Raw genomic sequence first — 24,277 nt, 5'->3', positions numbered from 1 at the left:
GCTTGGATTGAGCACAGAGGATTTATTCCAATATGGATGAACATGCTGCTGGCAGTGGGTGATCCAGAACATGAACATGTTGCTCCAGTTGGGAACCACAGCCGCCTTCTGAGTTGGATCGTTATTTTTTCGAAATTGGCTTCAGTCGCTTCAGGATGTTGGGCCACATGGTCGCACCTCTGTAGAATTGATCCCCCTTTTAAAGACACAGACGACAAACTCCTTTGAAAGAAACAGAAAAATGTGGGTGTAATAAAGTATGGGTGTAAATGGTTGTTAGCTGAGAAAATTGTCAGCCCTTGTTATAGGGGGAAGGCCTTTGAAGCCGCCAGATTGTAGTGTTTACAGTTGAAGCCATCCGTGTTCTTTGAGTGCTGCATTCTGAGCTGTGTGCTGATGCACAGGGTGCAGTGAATGTCCCACCTCTCTTTGGGCCAGCACCATTGCCTCTGCTTCCTTTTTCTTTTAGGTATCACTGTTGGCATCCTAGATGCTCCAACACCACAGCCCAGCTCCCTGCGGTGCAGGGCCAGGCCTCGAAATGTGCACTTGCCACTAATCCATTGGCTACTGTGGTGTACTAGTTTGCTGGCTATGAGCTACCCCATGCTAGGCCACTGATCTAGAAATGTGGCATATTCAACTTTCATGCTCTTGCCATCTCCTTCGTCCTCCATTTTCCCCCACACAGTTCTTTTATTCTTCTTTAATCCTCCTTTTCTCAGCACACATGGATTGTGATTTATCTTGGACTTGCATGAGCTGGGTGCAAGTAAACAAAGGCTGCATCTCTTCCAGTATCACAAACTAGTGCCTGCACCCATTGCAGGCAAGTGAACCCCATGCAGGTTCCACGCTACTGATTAAGGTCCGGTATCTCGTGCTCTTCACCACGACATCGAGAAAACCCTCTATTTTGCGTTTCATTTTCTGCAAGAATGTTTTTAAAGTTTGCCTCGTGGCACAGCCAGCTACAAACCCTGCACTTTGAATTGCAATAATGGGGGTATACGTTTTTATTCATGGCGCAGGAACTGAAAGTAGCTCCTGGGTGTTGGGATTTTCCCCTGACCCGGTGCTACTCGCCTTGACCCGGAAGCTATTAAAAGTCCAGTCTCAAGAATGGAGTGCCTGAAAGATGGTCGAACCTGCCCCACCTCTCCAGCCCGCCCAAACGCTGGCATGCACCCACAAATGCACCTCTTGAACCCCTGCCCCCCCTCTTTCCATTCCATTGTTGCTCAGTTTGTACGCTATTGCTTGCGTTTCTGTTGAATATTCTGTGTCTGGTCGTGTTGCTTTAATTCTTCCATTCTCTTTAAATTGCTTTCCCTTTGTATTTCTTTAAAATTCCTTTTTTGTCAGTTCGTCCTGCTGCTTACTCTTCATTTAGTCTTTACCCATCTTTTCCATTACATCATAACGGTGCCATTAATCTTTTACTGCATTCATCTGGTACCGTCTCTTCACTGGCACATGTTCATGCCTGTGGGCACCTTTTTCTGTGATGTGACCTTGCTCACGCTCGCTGCTGCAGAATGTGGCGCATCGTATACAATAGGGGTGTCACGGTATTAGTTTTATGATGGTACGATAACCTTCTTGCCAAATGACGGTATATCATGGTTGTCGCGGTATAGCAGGTGTAGTTAACCAATCTTAACAAATATTTTCTAAAAGGTCATACATTGTCAGATTTATCATCACAAACAAAACCAGGCACCCAGGGCCAGAATTGGGCTTTTCAACATACTTTCCACTGAAATGCCATCCCTTGCTTCCACCAAACACAAACGCACGTGTGGAGGGGGGGGGGGCGTGACGCAAACACACGTGTGGAGGGGGGGGTGTGGGGGCCTGCTGAGTGGTCATTTTGGCTTTTAGCTCCCCCACTGGCTACTGGTGAAGATGAACATGTTGCCATCTTTATAACCTGCATGCCAAAGATCAATGGAGGCTGATGGTAGTATACGCTTGTGGGCATACACACACATGCACACGCACGCTCTCTTTACGTTACAGCCTTAGTTTACTTGCGGGCCAAAAGAAGGTGTTCATGTAATCGCAGAGATGTTACCATTTGGTATGGCAGCAGGGAATACCCACAGAGATGAGTGAATTTCGCAGTGTGACTTATTGTATGTAAATTCAATGATAGAACCAGGCAAATACCACATTCGCCTGTGGCACTCAAGGAAATGACATTTAGTGTGCAAAAAACACTCATTGCTGGACTACCCCAAAACTGTTTTGCTAATCGCCCTCAATTGCCTGCTTACCTAACTATATCCTGATCGCTTGAACTGCCTTGATTAGCAGTCACATTAGCAACTTGCGCTCATAGTAGCCTGTTTCCGCTTGCCTTTTGAAGTTGTGTTGTGCCCTATGGTCGCCTACAGACCACTTTTTGAAGTTGTGCTGTGCCCTATGGTCGCCTACAGACCACTTTTAAAGTTGTGTTGTGCCCTATGGTCGCCTACAGACCACTTTGAAGCTGTGTTGTGCCCTATGGTCGCCTACAGACCACTTTTTGAAGTTGTGTTGTGCCCTATGGTCGCCTACAGACCACTTTTTGAAGTTGTGCTGTGCCCTATGGTCGCCTACAGACCACTTTTAAAGTTGTGTTGTGCCCTATGGTCGCCTACAGACCAATTTTGAAGCTGTGTTGTGCCCTATGGTCGCCTACAGACCACTTTTGAAGCTGTGTTGTGCCCTATGGTCGCCTACAGACCACTTTTTGAAGTTGTGTTGTGCCAAATGGTCGTCTACAGACCACTTTTTGAAGTTGTGCTGTGCCCTATGGTCGCCTACAGACCACTTTTAAAGTTGTGTTGTGCCCTATGGTCGCCTACAGACCACTTTTGAAGCTGTGTTGTGCCCTATGGTCGCCTACAGACCACTTTTTGAAGTTGTGTTGTGCCCTATGGTCGCCTACAGACCACTTTTTGAAGTTGTGCTGTGCCCTATGGTCGCCTACAGACCACTTTTAAAGTTGTGTTGTGCCCTATGGTCGCCTACAGACCACTTTTGAAGCTGTGTTGTGCCCTATGGTCGCCTACAGACCACTTTTTGAAGTTGTGTTGTGCCCTATGGTCGCCTACAGACCACTTTTCAAGTTGTGTTGAGTCCCCCCACTCACAGCACTACCAAGTACACTATCATGCCCTTAGCGTCCTGCAAGCTCACAGCTGCTACCACCACGCTGCTCACCCTCCTCTCCACACTCACCACTCTCAAACTCTATCCTCCCATCCATCCCCACATCCACACACCACCCAGCCCACTCTTCTGCCTTAAGCATTTCGCTATTAAGGATATCACACCTACCATGACAGATCGTGCACCCTGTGTAGTAACTCTGCACAGATTAGAAAGACTTAGAGCGCGCACACAGACCCCAGAACTTAGCACACTAGCCCTTCCCACGGAATTCAGAAACTATAGACTGAGCTCCCGCACCACCTCCACACGCTGCCCCCGCACGTAATACCCACACACCCACAGTCCACCACCCACTAACCTAGCCACACCCTGCAATACCACCTCACAGAACATACCAGACACGACCATCACTCACACCTCCACAAGCAAACATCACACACCTCACATCAAATGTGCCCTCCTCAATGTCCGATCACTCCCAGCTCATGCCTCTGATATCCATGACATTATAACCAGTAATAACATTGACCTCTTAGCCATTACCGAAACATGGTTACATGAAGCATCAGGCCCTGCCGTTACACTTGCGCTACCACCGGGCTTCTCCATACTCAGACAAGATAGGCCAGATCGAATAGGAGGCGGAGTAGCCCTCATCTACAAAGAGAACCTACAGCTCCGACCTATCAGTCACCCCTCGACCAACAACTCTGACCTCTTATCGGCCAAACTCTCATTGTCTCCCAACAGCACCATCAACATTCACCTATTATACCGCCCCCCAGGCAACTCCCCAGACTCCCAGGACAACATCTTGCACATCCTTAGCAACAATATCAAAAGCTCCACCAAAACCATTCTACTAGGGGACCTCAACCTCGGATTTAATGATCCCAAGGACAAATCTGCAGCCACTCTCACCAAGGAACTCGATGACCTGGGCTTCATCCAAAAAGTAGAAAGTCCTACTCACATCAAAGGCCGCATACTTGACTGGATCGCAGACCATAACTGCCTCTCCACTATCGCCTCCAACTCCTCACTGCCTTGGACTGACCACAACTGCATAGAGTTCTCTATTCCTATCACCAAAAACCTTAAGACTCTGACCCCTGCCAGCGCTGCACAAGTCAGAAGCAAAAAAAAACTCACAGAGGAGAACCTACGCCCATACCTCAATACCCCAGTGTTAGCCCCCCCATTCGCTAGCGATCCCAATATCCTAGCCGACATATACAAAGATGTCCTCACCAAAGCCATCGATGAAATAGCGCCACTTGAATGGAAAAAAGATAAGAAATCCTTACACTCCAACTCCTGGTTTACTGAAGAACTGCACTCAATGCGATCCCACAAAAGAGCAGCTCTAAAAAACTGGCAATCTGACCCCTGCACCATTACCAAAAACATATTCAATTTAATCTCCCACCAATACAAGAGAGCTATCTCCAATGCCAAAGCCAATGCCTTCAACACTCGTATCGCCAATGCCAAGTCACACTCCAAAGAGATTTTCGCAATCTTTAATGAGCTCATCCCCCCCCCCTAATACTCCAGATGAAATAATCAAAGATGAAGCGTGGTGTACCAGCATTCAAGCTGCCATGCTTCACAAAATTGACCTTCTCCAAAAGAAAATCAAAGACCACTGCAAAGCACTTCCTCACCAGACAGGAACCAAACCGACCAACACCCCACCCACCTCCTCCAAGCCCACCACACCTGACTTCTCCTTCAGAGATGTCACTGAAACAGAAGTTATTAACCTTCTAATAAACCTCAAACCCTCCCCATGCAAAGGCGACATCTGCCCACCTAAACTAGTCAAAGACTGCGCAGACTGCCTTGCGCCGCTCCTCACGGCATTTATCAATGCGTCCTTTAAAACAGGCATCATCCCAGCCAACCTCAAAGAGGCTTGGGTCCGGCCTCTCCTAAAAAAACCGACTCTTGACCCCTCACAACCCAACAACTATAGACCAATAACCACTGTGCCATTCTTGCTGAAATTACTGGACAAAGCCGCACACCGCCAAATCCAACACTTTCTGGAAACCCACTCCATCCTCTGGATGAGACAATCGGGCTTCCGGAAAGGACATGGCACAGAAACAGCCCTGGTAGATCTGAAGAGTCAGATCACCCAAATCATGGACAAAGGCAAGCCGGCTCTTCTGCTTCTTCTAGATCTCTCAGCCGCGTTTGATCTGGTTGATCACAAGATTCTCACCTCCCACCTCACGCACTCAGCCAACTTCTCCAAAAAAGCAGCCGCCTGGATCACTTCCTTCCTCGAAGGTAGGGCCATGAAAGTCTTCTCGGACATCGCTAACGCCACACCCACGACAATCCACTGCGGGGTCCCTCAAGGTTCCTGCACTGCACCCACACTCTATAACTTGTTCACCAAGCCCCTCTTTGACAAACTTGACTCATACGGCATCACCTACACGAACTACGCGGACGACACACAAGTACTTCTACCCCTCTCAGGCTCATACAACGAAGACGCAAAGGCACTCCATACTATCTACTCCATCATCAAGGCATGGATGGCAATTAATGGCCTCTGCCTCAATGGTGACAAGACCGAAATCTTGATACTAGGTCAACAGAACACCTTAGACAAACTGGACAAACTGTACACTAACTTCTCAATTGACAACTCCATCATCCCCGTGTCCACAGCCGTCAAGACACTGGGAGTATATCTTGACTCTTCGCTATCTATGACTAGACAAGTCAGCGCTATCACTTCCGCATCCGCACACACCACCAAACTTATAAACGCCATCAAGCCCTACCTCTCTAAACCTAACTGCCTCTCCATAGCGAGGGCAACCATTGGAGCCAAATTGGACTACTGCAATGCTCTCCTAGCAGGCACATCAGCCAAAAACATAAATAGACTACAAATCACACAGAACAACGCTCTCCGGGCCGCTCTTAGTATCCCAAGAAGAGAGCATATCACCCAGGCCAGGCTCTCAGCCCAATGGCTCCCAGTCAAAGAACGGATCACCCTCAAAATCCTCACCCTCACTCACAAATGCCTCTCCTTCTCCGCCCCGTCCTATCTTTCAGATACCATCCTCAAACCTTCCTCCACACGTCCCACCAGGACGCAATACGCTAACCTACTCTGCACCCCACGCATCAAAAAAGCCAAAGCCGGAGGTCTAGGTTTTCCCTACATTGCAGCACAGACATGGAACGCTCTCCCTTCAGACATCCGAACGGAAAACTCACTTCCCATCTTTCGCAGGAAACTGAAAACCTCGTTCCTTGCTAAATAACTAGCAAATTTCAGGAAGCCATGTAAATATACTGCCTTGCTATTGTATATATTTCCTCTGTAATTTATGTATTGATTGTAACTACGGTTTCCTTTGCAACTAAGATGTCTGTAACAAGCGCCACGATGCTTCTGGGCTGATGTGCGCTCAACAAATTTGAATAAATAAAATAAATAAATACCCCATTGTCTTATGTTTAGCAAACATTATCCATTATAAATGTATATACCCCAAAGCCGCCAACCCAAAGTAAACCCTTTCCCTTCTTGGTACTGTATTTATTCTTCCTATTGCTAACATATTGATTTTGTGTCAGGCACATGTGGTTTATGGAATGGCATTAAAAACTGCTCCAACTGAAACTACTTGGCAGATGGCACATCCAACAGTGCAAGACCAAGACTGTGCAGCACTTGCTTACTGCAGCTTTTCCAAATTAGATAGAAAAGCGCACTTAACGGTATGCCGGTTATTATTGTTTAATTGAGTGGTTCACGGTGTCTTTAATGGTATACCGGTATACCGTTATACCGTTACATCCCTAGTATACAACATGAGAAGCAACTATAGCTTTGTTGGAAGCTAAAACACCCAGTGAGCACCTTATAAACGTGGATCGTTTAGGAAACCATTTTGTTATTTTGTTTGCCTGCCAGCGGGTTTGTGCCAGGGTGGGAGTGCTACTGAAATGGAAGCTTGTTAATGTTTGTAATAATTGTGATGAATAAAGGGTAGTCTATGCAGTGACCCAATGATGATGATCTACTACTACTACGTTCAAAGTAGATAAGGCAGAGATCTTGAGGTGCCAGAAGGAAAGACTTTTGACAATTGGGGATTTAATTGAATGCATTGTTTCATTTGTGGAAGGAGGAACATTTTTAAAAGCTGTGTAATAGAGGAGCAGTCTTATTAACAATCCCTGCCTGCTTAATAGGCGGGATCAACTTTTTCCCTGGTGGTTAATGAATGCTGGGTGGCAGAGTGGAGACATGCATGATCTTGGTGGATGTTTCTCAAGGCTCTGTAAAAGTAGACTATACGGATATGGATGGCATTAGTCAGAACTCATTCTAATAGAAGCGACATGATCCAAGGCGATCTTAAGTTTTTTTGAACGAATGGGCGTATTGCATCTTTTTTTGTTTGTCTTTAGGAATAAGGGCCCTCCCGTTTTGCTATCCTGCCATCTACTCATCTGTCCAGAAGTTGTGTGCAGACGGGCTCCATCCTGTTTTCAGGGGGCAATACCTATTGGCAAAACACCTACGTTTCGGGTGCAAACGCTGGACATTGTCAAAGATGTACTATAAATTATGCAGCACTCTAAAAATGAGCACCAGAACACACTGCATGTGGATTGGGCAGACTGCTAGCCTTCTTTTTAAAACTTAAAACGAGCTCCCTTGTGCAGCTCTACCAGCTCCGATTGTGTTGCATTGAAAATGAACGGATCGTGTCCGATTTGGTCAATGCAGCGCTTTGGCGTGACGGCTATCCTTTTATTTTTCCATTTATGAGGAACGTGTGCCACTCGAGGTGCCTTGTCCAACACAGTGGGGTCTTCAGAGTTGCATCATGCCCGTACTATGTATACTCACCTTTGTACCTCGCCAGTCACTACTGTAGTGGGCTTATGGCGCAGAGTCCCTGCCCGATAGGATGCCTATTGCCAAAGCCGCTAGCCATAATTCTCATGGGAGACTCGGGGAAAGAGAGTCGGACAAAGTGGAGGAGGCACGACTGTGGGCTAGAGGGGTTGGGGGCTGAGAAAAACGGGACATGGGCAGCGGGGGTGGAGGGAATTGAGTAAATGTCGTTGGTGGTGCTCGATGTCTGTAATATGAGTGCTCTAGTTGAATATGTCCATACTTTTAGATAATAGAACGTGCAAAAGAGAAGAAAAATCAAGAAAGCGAGAGCAGTTATTTTATATACAAAGGTATATAAAACTTGGAGTATGAATTGGTCTAAACAACCTAAGATATGTGTAGATTGAAAGCAGACAAATGTAATTTTAAATGACACAAGATTGAAACATTTTAGGCCCATTAGTCGCAGCGTTTGATCGGGATAACCGGGAGCAAAGAATACTAAATCAGTGCTTGCAATAAGAAGGCGCATGGTTTGAAAAGTGGAGGTAGCCCACTTATTTGACAGGGACACCCCACAGGCCAGACTACAATAAAAGCACATTCTTGGGGGGGGGGGGGTGCTTTATACTGACTGCATGTCATGCAGGGTCAGGTCCTCCTCGCAATTCTGCAGTTAAGATGTCTACCGTACAATGAACCTCGTTGAGTTCTCTCGCGAAGAAAGGATTTTCTTTAAATATGGCAGAGCAGAGTTCAGAAACATAATTGCAGTCCCAAGTAATTAAAAAGAGGAGGCGTGCCTTCTCTGTGGTAACATATGGCGTGACGTGTTCTGTTCCTACTTGGGGTTTTCTTTTCATATTTGGACATTTCTGTGTTTTTTTTGTTTGATATTTTGACGCTTAGCATAAAACGTACTGTGTGTACCATGGTGCAAATAGGTAGAGATTAACCAATTCCCCTGTCAACAAAGCCTTGGCAAGGGGGGAGGAAGGGTTCTCGTTTGCTTGCTGCTGCATATGCCGCGGCAAGTCTTTGCTCATCAGTTTTCTGATGAGGAAGGCTCTCGCGCACTCAGATCCTGTGCATGGCATGGAGTAGTTGTGCCGTTCCTGACTGCGCTGCAATAATGGGGACTATTAACCAATGTGATGGCACTCCCCTGGAACGCAGAAGTGAAAGTCTGCAATCGAAATTGCGAAGAGCAAGCTAGCCCGTGTACGAGGTGAGCGTGTAACTTTCTTGCGCTTCTCTGGCTACTTTAACACCTGGCTCTTGACGCTTGGCGAGTAAGGCATGGTGTAGTGTTTATAACCGAGGCTGCAGGGCACTTCTTATGACTGGCTAGTAGCTCGCAACGTTGCATTTTTACTCTGGTTAATAATATATCTCTACGTTTCAAGACTTCATGTTGATGCATAGCGATTTCGAAACCTACTGCCCTATGCTTCATTTTCCCTGGGAAGGCGCGTGGCAGACAGTCCGTTTTTAGAGGAACGGGACCGCCAATGGAAATGTCACTTTATCCTGCAGAAGGCTACTGACTCAGGAGTAACAGTTCAGATAATCCAGCATTGTCACTTGTTTATGGGCATAATTGGTGTGTTGCACAACTTTATTTATTTTTGCTTTTATAGCACTGTACTAAACCCTCGGGCATCAGGGCGCTAGTAGTAAGTGCGAAGTGGAAAAAGAGCAACATTATCGTGAAACAGGGTACTAAAGTGGATCTTTGTAGCATAACCTGGCAAAGCCTCACCTCCAGGTGCAGGGGGATACATCAGGTATGCAAATGCAAGAGTTCAAAGGCAGTATGGTAAAGCAGCACGGGGGCTGCAAGATAACTCCAGCAAGTTACAGGCAGCACAGGCTGCGAGTCAATCTGGCGAGTTACAGACACAATAATACATTTAAACAGCACAGGGCTGCATGTCGAACACATGATGTGGATTACATTACGTCAGAATAATAAATTTACCTTTATGGTAGGTATTAGCCACACCTGGCTTAGGGACCCTTGCCGAAGTCCAGTGACTATTCAAGGCGATTGTGCCCCTCTATTGTGAGCTGTATTTCTATTTGTGGAATTGCTCCTTGCACTAACTGAGAGCAGTTCCATGACAAAACTCTCATGCAGTGACCCACAGAAAAATGTTAATTAAAGGAGCATGGTTTGGTAGTCCTACAGCTGTGAGGAAGTTCACCCAGCACGTGTCTGATACCATAGAATTCATGATGGTGAGGAAGAAGATTTCCAATGACCATCGGCCATCCTTTCTTGGGCAAAGTAATATCGCTGTGGAAGAGCACACCGCTACTGTGTGAGCGCAACACGAGGAAGCTATGACCAAGTGGATTGATTGTTTATTTGCATAGCGCTGTATGACATGGGTCGGGGAAGATCGGAGCCTCTTTTCTGAAATGTTGGTTGTGGGACAGGAAGATGCTCATCGTCATGGTTACCCGCTCTTCCATTCCCCATTCTCCACAGAACTGCCACCATTCCAATGTGATCCTGCAGATGAATGGCTCAAAACCATCTTATTTACAGAAGCGATCTGCCACCTGTCGTTTTTAGATTTATTTGAACAACAAAGTAAAGGTTCTGGGGAACGGACAGTGTTTTTGGGGTGCATGGCAGCTAACTATGATCCAGCTTGCAGCGGTTGTAATACACTATTGCAACTACTTCGTTAATGGTGCCAAGCTTGGCTGTTAGAATATTCTATTCTATGAATTGGTGTCCCTCAGATGGAACTTTGCAGGCTAGGAATAGACCTCAGTCTGGCCGCCACAGTGGTCACAAATCTACCCAGAGGTGGCCACATCTCTCCCATGCTCGGAAGAGACCTGCGCTTGCTCTTCATGTGCCATAGTAAAGGTAAAGGCACTTGTACTGGCCCAGAAGCATTATATAGACACGCCCCTTACTACCTCGGAAATAAACTTCATTCATATTCTACTCTCCTCCTTGGGTTGCAGAGCAAATGTCTTTCCATCCCACATTGCAAACATGATCAAGGTAAGGAACCCCCTTCCTCAAAGCTGTGGAATGCCAAACACTTGCGGTTATTCAGATGTCGAATTATTGACAATATTTTTTAAACTCTGCTCCTACTGGATAGTGCCTAGTTTCCCTAGTTTGAGATTATTAAATGATTATCGATGGTTGGGTCTCCAGGTGCCAAGGTCAGGAACCTAGCCACCACAACACATCTCCCAGTAAATCGACAAACTATTCTTTGTAGTCCTTTTTTTGTGCAGCTAGCTCGTCCAAATAAAAAGGCTTGAGTTCAGGTTTAGAGAAGAAGCAAAACCTATTAAACAATCCTACCATGCTCAGCTAGCTGGCAGTGTGGTGAAACTTGCATAAAGCTGTCACTGTTGTGTGCCAGCTCTTTCTTTCAGACTGTGCCCATGCCACTGACTGTTCGCTCCCTGGCTGCCAGGTCAAGGAGATAATGTAAGATAAACGTAGGAGGAAAACCTGCAATCCGGCACTGTGGCAATGCACTTAGTCACAAGTGCAGACATTAGCATGTCGCTCCATCTCTTTTCGGTGCAACAGGGGGGCAGGGTTGGAGAGTTGTAGCTTTTTTTTCACATTGGATCTTTGGTGGGACCACTCAGCAGGCGCAGCCTTCCGAAAGGACATTGTTTAGTGTTCTTTTTTTAAACTGTGTATTTGCTTCTATATGTAACACTGAAAAGCTGCCCACTGGCAGTCCTGGTAGCTTGGAGGCGATGTTCTACCTGCTTTGTGTTTTTTTTTTTTTCTTCAAAATTAATAGAATAGCTTTAGAAGTTAGGTTAGAAATACAGACCTATAGCTGTAAATCAACATATGTGTGCTTATTTTTATTTGCATCTGTGTATGTATGTATGTGATTCATATCACGCAAACCTAGTTGGAAAATGACGGAGCACTGTACAGGTAGAGTAAGGGTTACTCCTCCTTCTTAATGACATTCCGTGCAATTGCAGAGGACATTGACATGTTTGCCCCTTCCTTTATCTGCTAATATTGCCGGCCTGCATTGTGGCAGGAATTCCTGCCGCATTTAAGTGGTTAAATAAAAACTTTTCATTCTCCCAGGAACTATTTGCATAACCCGTCCTAAAGTCCTGCAGTTGGCATTGTCAAGCTGCCATATTGAGCATTCTCTTCCGTGTTCCAAGACGTTTTCATAAGGCCTTCAAAAATGCCGGGTCAGAACATGCACTGTGTAATGACTTCAATCAGTTAACAGAGCAACACCCGCACCATAACATTCCGACCCCAAAATCTAGGACAACAAACCTGCTGTTTTTTAATCTGAATATTTGGTATTATTGAAAATAATCAAGTAATGATGTGATCTCTAGCAAGTTACCCACCATTTTCCACATAAAGCTTGTCTACATAAAAACATAGCCTGCCTTCTGTTCTCACTCATGTTTACATTCACAATGCACTGAGACTAATGAGAGGGATTCTCCCTTACTCAACTTCCCACACAGAACCCTTGCAATCTCCTTGGTACTATCGAGGCTAGACTACACAAACAGCCAGAGCGCGTCGCAAAAAAGCAACACATCCAAAATATTGCTGCGAGACTACTCTTGAAACTAAATAGAACAGACCACATCACACTAGTCCTGAGAATCTACCCTAGCTACAAGTAAAAAAAAAACACACATGAACGTTCGAGCCCTCTGCATGGCCCACAAATCACCACACGCACAAGGAGCTGAATTTCTCCAAGCTAAAATCAACCGCTACCACACAAGGAAGAATCCCAAGATCGAGCAACTACATCCAAATAGAAACAATACCTTACGAGAAAACTAAATTCGCAGGAACTCCATTCTCCTATTTGATAGCCAAACTATGGAACTTGGTACCGAAGGAAATGAGAACGACGGAAGACTACCTAACTTTCAGAAAATTACTGAAAACCGGTCTATTTAACCCACGAGACGAGGATAAAAACGTGCACCCCCACAAACCATACCCTGAGACCAAAGCAAACTTGGCACAAAACGTATCGAAGAAACAGCAATGTACTACACACGCCCAAAAAGGCCAGAAAAACTACACACACACACAAACCACACATCCACTGCTAACATGTCACAAGACCAAACGACAAACCCAGACACTGGATGCTTCTCCACCGGACACCACAAGCCCAGTGCACACAACAAAGCACACAAACGCCAGTTCCTCCTGGTTCTATATGCATCAACAGAAGAGCACAACTACTATCCTATCCCTCACTAACACCACCCACTTTTCTTACAGAGCCCCAGAGTCCATGCAAATGGCAGCAGTGTGCAGTATAAATAATAGTGGGAAATCCATCCCCGCTTGTGGACGCACACCAAGAGAATGAGATACCGGCACAGCGCTATTTAGCAGTCAAAGGTTTATTCATTCAGAATGCGTTTAAAGAAGCATAATGACAGCAAATGCTTCGTTCATATCTCTGCCTTCTTGTTATGAAGTCATCATATTTAAACACATTGACCAACAGGATTACATGACACATGGTTACCATAAAAAGGAGCACAGCAAACATAATATGCAGAAGACATAGTCTTAGCACATGATTGTCAGTCGGCCACCTGGTTTGTCACTTCACAGTTTGGAAAGTGCATCGGCAAACTAGGTCGACAGAATTAGCCCACCAAGTGTATTCCTGTTTTTCCTCACAACACGCTGAAAGAACTGCTTGTTCATTTAAGAAATTCAACCTTATGCTAAAGCTAGATGCACATAAGTATAACGCCTAAAAGGGGATCAAAATTAAGTTTGGATAAGCAGGAGCTAAAGGCAGCTCCTGGATATCCAGAGTTAACGAGTGACCAGGAGCTAGAACAAAGCATTCCGCAAATCGGACTGTCACATAAGGTGCAACGTTATCGTTGTTTATTAATTATGATCCCTTATGCTTTAAATGTTGTATGTTGTTCAAATGCACATAGTTAAATTCACATAGCTGTTCGGCATCCGTAGGCCTGGGGAGCTGAACATAGCTTATTTTTAGGGTGCAACATATCTTTTTGTATTGTTCACGTAAGCATGAACATTGATGTAAAAAAGGAATCCGCAAATTAACTTTACTTGGCATGGGGGGGGTCAGAATCCTTTCATTTCTGCACAACGAAATTTGGAAAAATTACGGTTATTTAAATTGACATTGTTTTCTTGGGATTTAAGGGGAAGAACTAACCACCTTCTTATTCCACTTTAAGGGGGTAGAGAAAACTATTCTGGATTTTGTTAATGTGAACTATGCTTTTCATAGGTCAAGAAGTCCATCAATTTCTGAAAAATAGTGAGTCCTATTGTACACCATGCTCACAAATCCAGATCTACTTTGCTACTGTTAAAACTCATGGCATTCATTTACAATCATCTACTTTCAGAGACTAAAATGCTCTCTGCATTTGTAGATTCCAGTGTTTTATTTTAAATATACTTTTCAAAAGCTTCATTTATAGGTCCAGTCCCCTTTCGGGAACTTGGATTGTAAACGGGTTACCCCAGAATACTTTCAGTTGCTATCTGGGATTTAACGAAAACTCGAGGCAAATATATAAATGCGCTGGGGTTATTGTTCTCGCATTTGTTTTCTTTTAAAGGCCCAGAAAATATAGGGATGTTAACAGCTCCAGTCAGCTATGTCAGGCAAGCTCTTCCTTTGACATTCTGCTCTGAAATTCCTTCTCCGCAATTAGGTTCTGTTTTGGGAAAGGCTTCTGCATTCAGCTCCCTCTGGAAAAGGCCTCCTTAAGGAGGATTTCCATCAGCTACATTCAGGTGAAACTCTAATGATTTATTTTCCTGTCATAGGCCTGCTTCCTCCGCTGCTGGCGAGGGATAGATAAGTTGCTCAGGGAAGGCCTGAGAAGAAAAAGGTGAAGGTGTTCCTTTTTACGTGGGTTTTCGTTTTGTATGCATCCATTTTTAAATGGATATGAACAGAGTCCATTTACATGTGGTTGGGCCAGAGTTTTGAAATGCTACACAAAATAGGTTTAATGGTGTTTGCAGGACGGTCTTTTCCAAAAATGTCACTAGAATAATACTTAAGCTGTTAAAAGGTTAACTTCACACACAAAGGGGGTGTTCCCATTAGACATAATTTACAATGAAGAAATCACAAATAATACGACATCGAAAGATGCTGACTGTCAAATCACATTATTTTAGGTATACATGTACTTGGATTCTTAGAGGCTATGTAATATGAGCATACAACAAATGATTTTATGTAATGTGAAGTAATAAAATTAAATGATGTATTCGAAACTTTAAGCAAAGAACAAAGACAAAAAATGTGTTCATAACCTGAGGTGCTTGTAGATGCATGAAGTCAATGAGGGCAAGGATGCAAAGTCCCAGAGGACAATACATCAATGAACATTCTACGGACATAAGTCAAGTTGGCTTAAACATAAACAAAGGAATGACAACACACCAACAAAGTTAATCAATTGCGGTGGCTAGGGTCTACGCCATACGCCAAAGGGAAAAGAGATGCTGTTGTGTGCAGAGTAACCAAGATGTAAAAATCACTATGACGTTTCGGCAGAATGGGCGAGTTCAAGCCACTTAATTTGGGACCAAAAACCACTACTGGGCCCAATAGAACATGGCCGAAGCATTCTCAGTTTGATGCAGAAATGGCATACAGTCAAAAGAAATTGTTTTCCAAGTGCAATTGCAGCCATGAGGCGATGAATCACCAGGGAGTGGGGAGTATCACATAGTGCCACCTCTACCAAATTGTCCCTGTGCATTCTGAGCCATGTGGAGATCCAATAAGGTCACCTAAAGAGGAAAGGCGTAAAGAAGGAAGTGCGGCCGAGGATGCTATAAAAAAGGGTATAGAAAAGTCGGCCCGATCTAGTCAGACAGTTGGAAACACATCCTGGTATGCTAACCACTGCTCACTAGGCTGTGGTGCCCGCTGCGATCTTTGAAAGTGTGCCCAGCCTAAAGCAGCAGAGAATGCAGAAAATGCAAAGGCACAAAATTAGTTATGAGCTGATGGTAAGAAACCAAATGCTGGTACACATATATCAAAGGAATAGGGCCGTGAATGAAACTTGGGTCACGAGAAAAGGAGGAAAATAACGCCTACCTCAGAGGTTGCTGCCAACTGCTACTCATGCATGACTAATGAGTAGGAACAGGAGAAGCAGGCGTAGAAAGGGCACGCTGAGGTTAAGATGAGTAAATTCCCCTTCGTGTGTGGCAGCGGAAGACGCAGTACAGTTAAATGGGACTAAAGGAAAAAAGAAAGGACCCCCGGCATAAAACATCAATATCTATGCTCGGAAAAATACAGTATTGTGGCAGTGAACTAGGGGTCCCCAGAGGTCTGGTTTATTGAATGGAGTCAAAAGCCATGAGGCAGTACTAACTTGCAGCCGTGTCGGAAAGGTTGCTGTGTACGAGACCTGTAGTGAGTGCGTGGAGCTCCGGGTGAGAGTCCTAGAGGAGCATGAAGGTCACGAACATCCAGAAGGGCTGTAAAAAAATAAGTGAATAGGACTCTGCGTGAGACCCGGGCTTGAAAGCGAGAGAGGACTGGAGAATCAGGAACTGTAGTGAAGGACACCTAAGGCGGGCACCATGTTGGACCAGGAGGAACCTGAACATTCTAAGTTCCAGAAGTGTAGACCCAAGTCCAGTTACAAAAAACATTATGGTAGCTTGAATGAGGTCTCAATGCCAGGCATGGGCTGATTAGTACCAGGTCTGCTCATGGGGTCAAGTAAGAGAACATAGTCATGGCAATGCAGAGGGCATTACCAGAGCCCCATTGCACCATTGAGGCCATGTTCAATAGTGTTGAGCATGAATATCACTCTGGCCTCTTTGTTTGCCAAAAGGGCGTGGGGTTTCGAGGCATTTTTTACTGTCAAATACCCACCAAACAATATCATCGGCTGAGTGACCATATCTTCGGCATAGTGGCATACCATAGGGGCTTTGGCATTTCTGCACCTGATGCATGACTGGTGTTCGATAATTCTAGTGTGTACTGAATGTGATGTTTTGCCAACATAGCTGAGGCCACATGGGTATTTAATGCACCATATGGATCATGGTATCCTGCAATTAGTTTGTTGGCGGATGTCACGCTTTGCCCGCTATGTCAAATGATTTTGTTTGTTTTGTGGAATTTACAGATCGAACATGTGCTGCATGGAAAGTGTCCTGTAAGTGGTCTGAATTACCATCTGGTGGTGGTTGACCTGTTGATTTTGGGGGTTGCATATACTATCTGGTCTCAGGTTTTTCTGACACTTGAAAGCGAATATGGGAGGAAATTCATTAGGCAGGTTTAGTTGAAGTAGAGGCCAGAAATCACAGATTAGCTTTTTGACTGAAAATATGTCTGGGCTATAGGTGAGCACACCGACCAGTTTGCCCTGTCTGGTATTGGGTCTGGTTTGTAGGAGGGTGTCGGCTCACTTGAGTGAATGGTTTCCTAATTCTTTTTAGGGTAGCCTCATGCACGAAGCCTGCTGCTAGCTGCTCAGCATTCTGATTGTAGTCTGACGGAAGGGTGCAGCTACGTCGGAGCCTAAGAAATTGGTCATAAGGTAGACTCACCTTCCGACAGCGTGGGTGGCAGCTCGTAAAGTGCAGCAGCGTATTTCTGTCAGGTTCTTTATATAGTATACAGATGAGTTTATTCTGGTGGTGTTTAAGTGAGATCAAGGAAATGTATTTCTTGGCGACTAGCTGTCATGGCGAAGTCCATGTTGGTTAAGGCACTGTAAAAGCTCATTGAGGAGCTCAGCTGACCCATTCCAAATCAGAATGTCATAGATGTAGCAATGCCACGTGTCAATGTATTGCCTACATGGGTTTGTGTCAGTCAGAATGAAGCTGTTTTCAAATGTGGCTATAAACATGATTGCTAGGCTGGGAGCGAATGCTGCTCCCATAGCAGTGACCTGAGCTTGTTGAAAGAATTGATCCTGGTGCTTGAAAAAGTTTCTATGTAAGGCCAGTGAAAGAAGTTCTACAATAAATTCCACTGGTGCTTTGAATGATCGCATAGTCTGCAAAAGTGAATCCTGTATGCATTGAATAGCTTCATCCTGTGGGATGCTAGTATACAAAGCCCTGATGTCCATGTTGACCAGTGTTAATTGTGGGGTCAGAAACCTTGCCTTCAAATAATTCAATGACTGAGGTGCTGTCCCTCAAGTAAGTGCTGGTACTTTGGCTAATGGGTTGGAGGTATTTGTCTATGTACTGGCAGATGGGTTCTAAAACTGTACCACATCCTGCAACAATCTGTCTCCCGGGTGGGTTAAGAGCATTTTTATGGATTTTGGGGATGGCGTAGAAAGATTGAGTCGAGCCTTGGCTGGTTATAAGAAACATTGCTGTTTTTTCTGTAAGCCAGTTTCGTTGTAGTGCATAGCTAGTAATTTCTTGAATGTTGTTTTTAAAGTCCGCAGTGGGGTCTTTGTGGAGTTTTAGGTAACTGCCAGGTTCATTCAAAAGGTCTATCACCACAAGACGGTACTGTTGGTAATGCAATTAACAGAGCAAGCATTTAAACATTTTTTTGTGTTTTTGTTTCTAAAGCGCTTTTTGTGACCGTTCTTCTTTACAAGGAACAGTGGTTTACATTGTATCTGGTTGGAATTAAAAAAAGGTTATTTCTGCGTTCTAAGCAAAGAGGTATGCTGATGGTAAGAGGATCTAACCTGGTTTGGCTAGTATTTACCGCTTTTATCTGTCAGTTTCACGAGTTTCAGAATTAACTGCAAAGATTAAATATTTCAATAGCCAAAACAATTAAAGAAACTTAATTCATTTGTATAAATGCAGTACTGCTTAGATTGTGCATGCCTTGTCCATTGATGCTGTCTGCACTTCTGGCATGGAAGGCAAGTCAGCCGATTCACTGTGTCGAACACAAGTCCCAAGAAAGTGGAGTTGCCTGCCTCTGAGTAATTCAGCAGAGGACCAGGAGCAGCAAGGATAAACCAGAAGATGTTAGGGGAGCAGAGACTAGAATGACCGCCTCAGCACAGTGTAGCGTATGCACAAGGCACAGTGATGAGGTAACAGAATTACTGGTAGGCAGTCGAGGAGCTGTAGTGGACTGGATCCCTGTCTAATATTTGCTGCAACATGTAAGCGATATTCAATCGGCACTACAGCTAAGTCAATGCCTAGTCTGGGATACTGAGGAAAACCCTTATTGATGTATTTTTATGTCCAGTTCAGTACTCTGGATGACAACCCTTGTATAACACCCCCCTCTTAGAATCCCCCTGACCCCACTGAGCCAAGAAGTAGGTTTGTTTTGCAAATTAAAAGGTTTATTTGAAAATTTAAACTATATATGTATATATCACACTTTATAAATAAATTGATAACTGATATCACACTTCAGAATATGACCGTGATCAACAATGGATAATGTTACAGGGGTACACTGATTTGGTTACTTAGGAGTAGTGTAGAGGATGAGGTAGCTAAAAATGCTTGATGGTTTCAAGGAAATGCAATGAGGAATAAAATGCAGTACAGAAATACTTGATATGATTTTAGCAAAAAATAAAATAATCACTTTTTCTCCGTCAATTCACCCCCCTCCCCTATGCAATGTAAGAAATGGAAGGAGATGGAAAGAGGAGCACACAGTTCTCAGGAATGCAATCTAATACAATACGAAATTCAGTTCCCCCCCAGCAAGCCCCGAGGAAACAGGTAGGAGTTTGAAACACAGGCCCAAAATGCTTTTTAAATGTGATGGCAATAATGGGAAAATGTGCCAACTGATTTTAATTCTCTCTAGAGATTCAGGGTGAGTGGGAGATGCGTGTTGGTATTAGTTCAGGCTCACTTTAGCAATGCTCTATGAGTTATTACCAAGTTGCAAACGGATTTTAACAAAAGAAAGAATGGAGCTGCTATTTTGACAAGTGGAGAAATTGAGCCAAAATCGCAAATCGTGGTAAATTTCGCGAGTGCGTAGATCGTGATTGCGAGTATAAGGAGTAGGTTCGTTGGAAAGCCTAGAATCACAGCTTTAAAATGAAAGTTAAACCATGTTCCTAGCCCAAATGGTTCCAGAGATACGGACGATTTAATAAAGGTAGATTTTCGGATTTAAAGTAAAACTCAAAATGACAGGTGACAGCTTGCAGCTGCAGAATTGACAGGTGACAGTTGTGCAGCTTTAAAAATTACAGATGACACGACTTCTAGGAGGCTGTTCTACTTAGGTTAAAATAGTTTGGATTAGATTATTTTAACTAAGAGATTGGTTCTGCACAGTTCTGCTAGGTACTCACAATATCAATTTGAAATAGGCCTCGTCACGGTCTGGTCAGGTTTGACGGGACTTCCGGCGGGTGGTTCTGAAGTCCCGACTATCTGGGTCAGCTCTGCTCTCTGGGTCTGTCAAGCACCGGATCTGCTCACAACGGTCTGGTTTGTGGTTCTCTCGGGTTCCGGATACAGCACTGCTTTCTGGATACTGCTACAGGTTCTTGCAAAAATTCAAACAGCTCGCCCGGCTGTTGAATAGTTTGGTTGGTTTGAGGCCTGCTGAAGAGGATTCAGCTGGTGGATTCAGGCCTCTCTGCTACAAATTCTGGAGTTGATTTCTGCTACAGGTTCTGGAGATTGATGGATTTGAAGTCTGGATCTCTGGATGTGAAGACGTCGGTCAACATGCTCCGCAGCAAATGAAATTGAATGTCCCTACCTGTCCCAGCAGTCTTTGTTTTTTTAAAAAGTGGGTGGAGAGACTAGCATCCCTAAACCTGCCCCTCTCTTGATTTGATAGGTCAATAGATTCTTTGGTCCCTGATTTGGGAAGGGATAGTGTGTCAGAGTGATGTCATTTTTATGACCTGCAGAAATGACACTCCCCTGGTCAATGTGCACACAAATCTATTCCTGATCCAAATACATATTTCCCAGGTACACAGTTGTTTGACATCACATACACACATCATATATTACTAAAGATAGCCCCTGTCCCGACTCTGGCGTTTCTAGGAGCTTGCATTCAAAAATGGCAACTTATTTTCGATTTTAGTGGGTTTTGCAACATTGGTTTTTCAACATAAATTATACAAAGGTACATTTCCCTTCCACATATATCCCAGTAACTTTCCATGGGCATTTTTCAAACTAAAACTCTCAAAGTTGTACATTCCTGTCATTTGGTTACAATAAATTATCACTGTTTCTATAAAATATATATTTGTTGCAATTCGACCCCCCCCAAGTGTTTGGGTCCGCCTCCAGGAGTCTGGGTGGGTCAATGATCACATGTCTCTCCTTGCTGGCAGAGGGCTGTTGACAGGAAACACTCAAAATTAACATACCCCATTCAACAGAAAGAGCCTTTTGTGTGGGCTCCAGCAGGCTGCCTGGAAGTCTCTCCTCAATCAATCAACAGGGTCATGTGATATCCTGCCTCCTAGTGTGGAATCTCGGAGGTGTTGAGGTTTCCCAGCCTTTGGCCTCTGGGAACAGCAGGTGGCTAGATTTTCAATTAACTAACAAGCTTTGAAGTTCCTGCCCCTCTTGCAACTCCTAAATACAGTTTCCCTGTCGGAGTTTAGACCGCTACCGCCACCTTGGGGAATTTGTCGGTACTGCATCCATTTTTGAGTTGTCTTGAATTACTGCATTTCAATAGAGTGGTCTTTTGCTTGATAGTATAGGACCCTTGTTTAACATTGTTTTGATGGCATCCTCACAGTAGAGTGGTGATGTGGAATCCCCCACAAGAAGGTTGTATCTTTGGAGTGGTCTCGTGCCAACTGCGCAGTTCTCCTATTCTGGCGTGAATGTGGGCGGCGATAGTTCATCCCCACATCCACCCAGTCTATTGATTTAGTTTGTTCTGGGATAGAATAATGGGCGGCGACAGCTCATCCCCACATCTACCCAGTCTATTGATTCAACATGGGTCAAAACCCTTGACAAACACTGCCCTTGCACACGGAGCCACTGTAGTCTTGGCAATTGAAGCAGATTTCTTGTGATCACTGCCCACTTGATCCATTATTCTGAATGGGAATGTTTGCCCGGAGCCTCTTTTCCTACAGCAAATATTTGTAGTAATTATCTTGGATCCATGTTCTGGCTATTCACCTCGTAACTTTGCCCTGCCCCAAGTCCGGGACGCTCTACTTCTGGAACCAGGCTATATACCGTGGCAGCAGGACTGACTTCTGCTGGGGCTGGCATCTTTCACATCTCCCCCTTCCCAGTGCTACTGTGTATTGCGTTTGAAGTGGACCACTGGCCAAGCTGAATATCTTTGTAACTAGCAGTTACTTCAAACCAAACGATAATAGGCGTATCATTATTCATGATGAGAATAATCTATTCCTCACCCAAAAAATATGCATTTTTTTGGTAGATGTCTTTCGCCAAAGTAATGTACATGAAGAAAAGCCTCACAATAACCAGAACATGTGGTTCACAATAAGTTGTATTTTATTGATCAAATCTTGATCCAGTGTTTGCGTAACTTTATTTTTCTTTTCATTCTCTTAATTTTAAATCTGGGGTGGTCTTTAGGTAAAGCCGTGGTGTTGGGTCATTCAGTGAAGAGCAATTGCCGTACATGGTGAGAGCTACATATCGCACACCTACAAGCTATTGAATCTGGTTTCAAGGTTCGCTCAAATTCTGGATGCAGAGGTCTATGCAGAACGCTTGCTGTCACTAGGCGTTTTGGGAATAATGCCCGAATTGTTTAAATATAAATCCGAAGTGGTGATCTGATGCTGTGAACATATTTGGGAAAAAGGCACATAATGTAGTAGAACATTCTAGATTTTATGCTGCCAAATATAAATATTTGGTTACAAAAATATCCTGTGGGATGAGCGTGCAATAGAAGCGCAAGTTAAGGAAAGCCAGCAAGAAAGTGTAGCGCTCCAGTGGAAATAAATCTTCCAAATACGTTCTTAAATATTGACACAAGGAATAGACTAAACTGTCCATGTTTCATTGAAGAGCCCCTGCTTGACTAGGAGCAGGGTGTGTATTTTGTGCGTCAGTAAACTGTGCCACTGTTAATAACCTACTTCCTCCTCTAACAGGCAATCCTGTTTAAAATGCTTTTTTTATACCACAATGGGATTGGAGGGAAAACATACCGTTTAACAAAGCAAGGCATTCTTATTCTCCTCTCCAACCTATCAGTCCATATCTTTGCCTGGTCTGTCACTCATTGCCTAATTAATGTTGTTTGATAAACAGCCTTAGCGCTAAATAAGTTTCATAATTCCCCTGTAGTCAAGATACTCTAGAAGGTGGAACACGCTCCCTCCCATCTGGTCACAAAAATTGGGTGTGTCCGCAAAAGAGTCTATGGCTGGCCCCAATGTCTGGTCATGACACACCTGTCCTGTCCTGTCTCTTCTCTTCTGTGTGGTCCGTTATCCCCCTTGTTGCCTATGCTCCGTCTGACCTATTTTGATCACACTCTTGTTGTTCAAGGTCTTTTGTGCAGTCACTCACACCCCCTTCCCACCCGTCCGTCCCTCGTGTGGCCAGTCTTTCTCCCCTCCGTGGCCTGTCCTCCTACCCTAAACCACGTGTGACCAGTATCCTCTCCTGTCTGTCCATTTTGTGTGTTGTCTTCCATCCACTACATCCCAGTTGTGGTGAACGTCCCTGGATGTTCCTGGCCAACACCATGGTTTTTAGATCGTCACTGCTTTCAGTGGTAAAAACCAACAGCTGAGCCTGCGCGACTGATGTGGGTGAGATTCGTGTGCCCTGAATATGCCCAAAAATCAGATTATCTGATTTGCCAGTTGAACTGTGATCATTTGACATGCTATGACAAGACCGGAGGCGATTGTTATGCTTATCTCTTTTATTGCTGCTTCCCATAGCATTTGACTTTCTAGTCTATGGATATTGCTGGAATTGTATGTAGGCGTACCGTGACATTGCCATTTTACATCTCCTCCTTGTACATGGAGCATTATGCAGGAGAGTGCTATGGCAAACTCAACATTTTAAATAGCAATTTTAATAGTTAACTCCTTCCCTGCAAGCACTTTGTCCAGAGTTTTGCAAGCACACTAGCCTCCCAGATTAACTGTTTAGGGAATGACCTATTTTTGGGTAATGGAGGAGGAAATCGTGGTTTTTTTTTTTTTTTTTTTTTGAATTTTTTTTTTTGTGTGTAGAAAGTATCAAGTGTACACTAA

The 24,277-nt window shown here is 44.4% G+C and overlaps 1 protein-coding gene across 1 annotated transcript in view; it reads left to right on the top strand.

Annotated features, from left to right (window-relative positions):
- CACHD1 (cache domain containing 1) overlaps positions 1-24,277 on the top strand; it is a 648,022-nt gene that overhangs the window by 83,417 nt on the left and 540,328 nt on the right. The gene's annotated exons all lie outside the window — the stretch shown is intronic.

The sequence above is a fragment of the Ambystoma mexicanum genome, chromosome 1q (assembly GCF_040938575.1).
Source record: "Ambystoma mexicanum isolate Mex_15411 chromosome 1q, UKY_AmexF1_1, whole genome shotgun sequence".
NCBI lineage: Eukaryota > Metazoa > Chordata > Amphibia > Caudata > Ambystomatidae > Ambystoma > Ambystoma mexicanum.
Note: the sequence above shows the minus strand (reverse complement) of the source record. Positions and strands in the feature narration are given on the sequence as shown.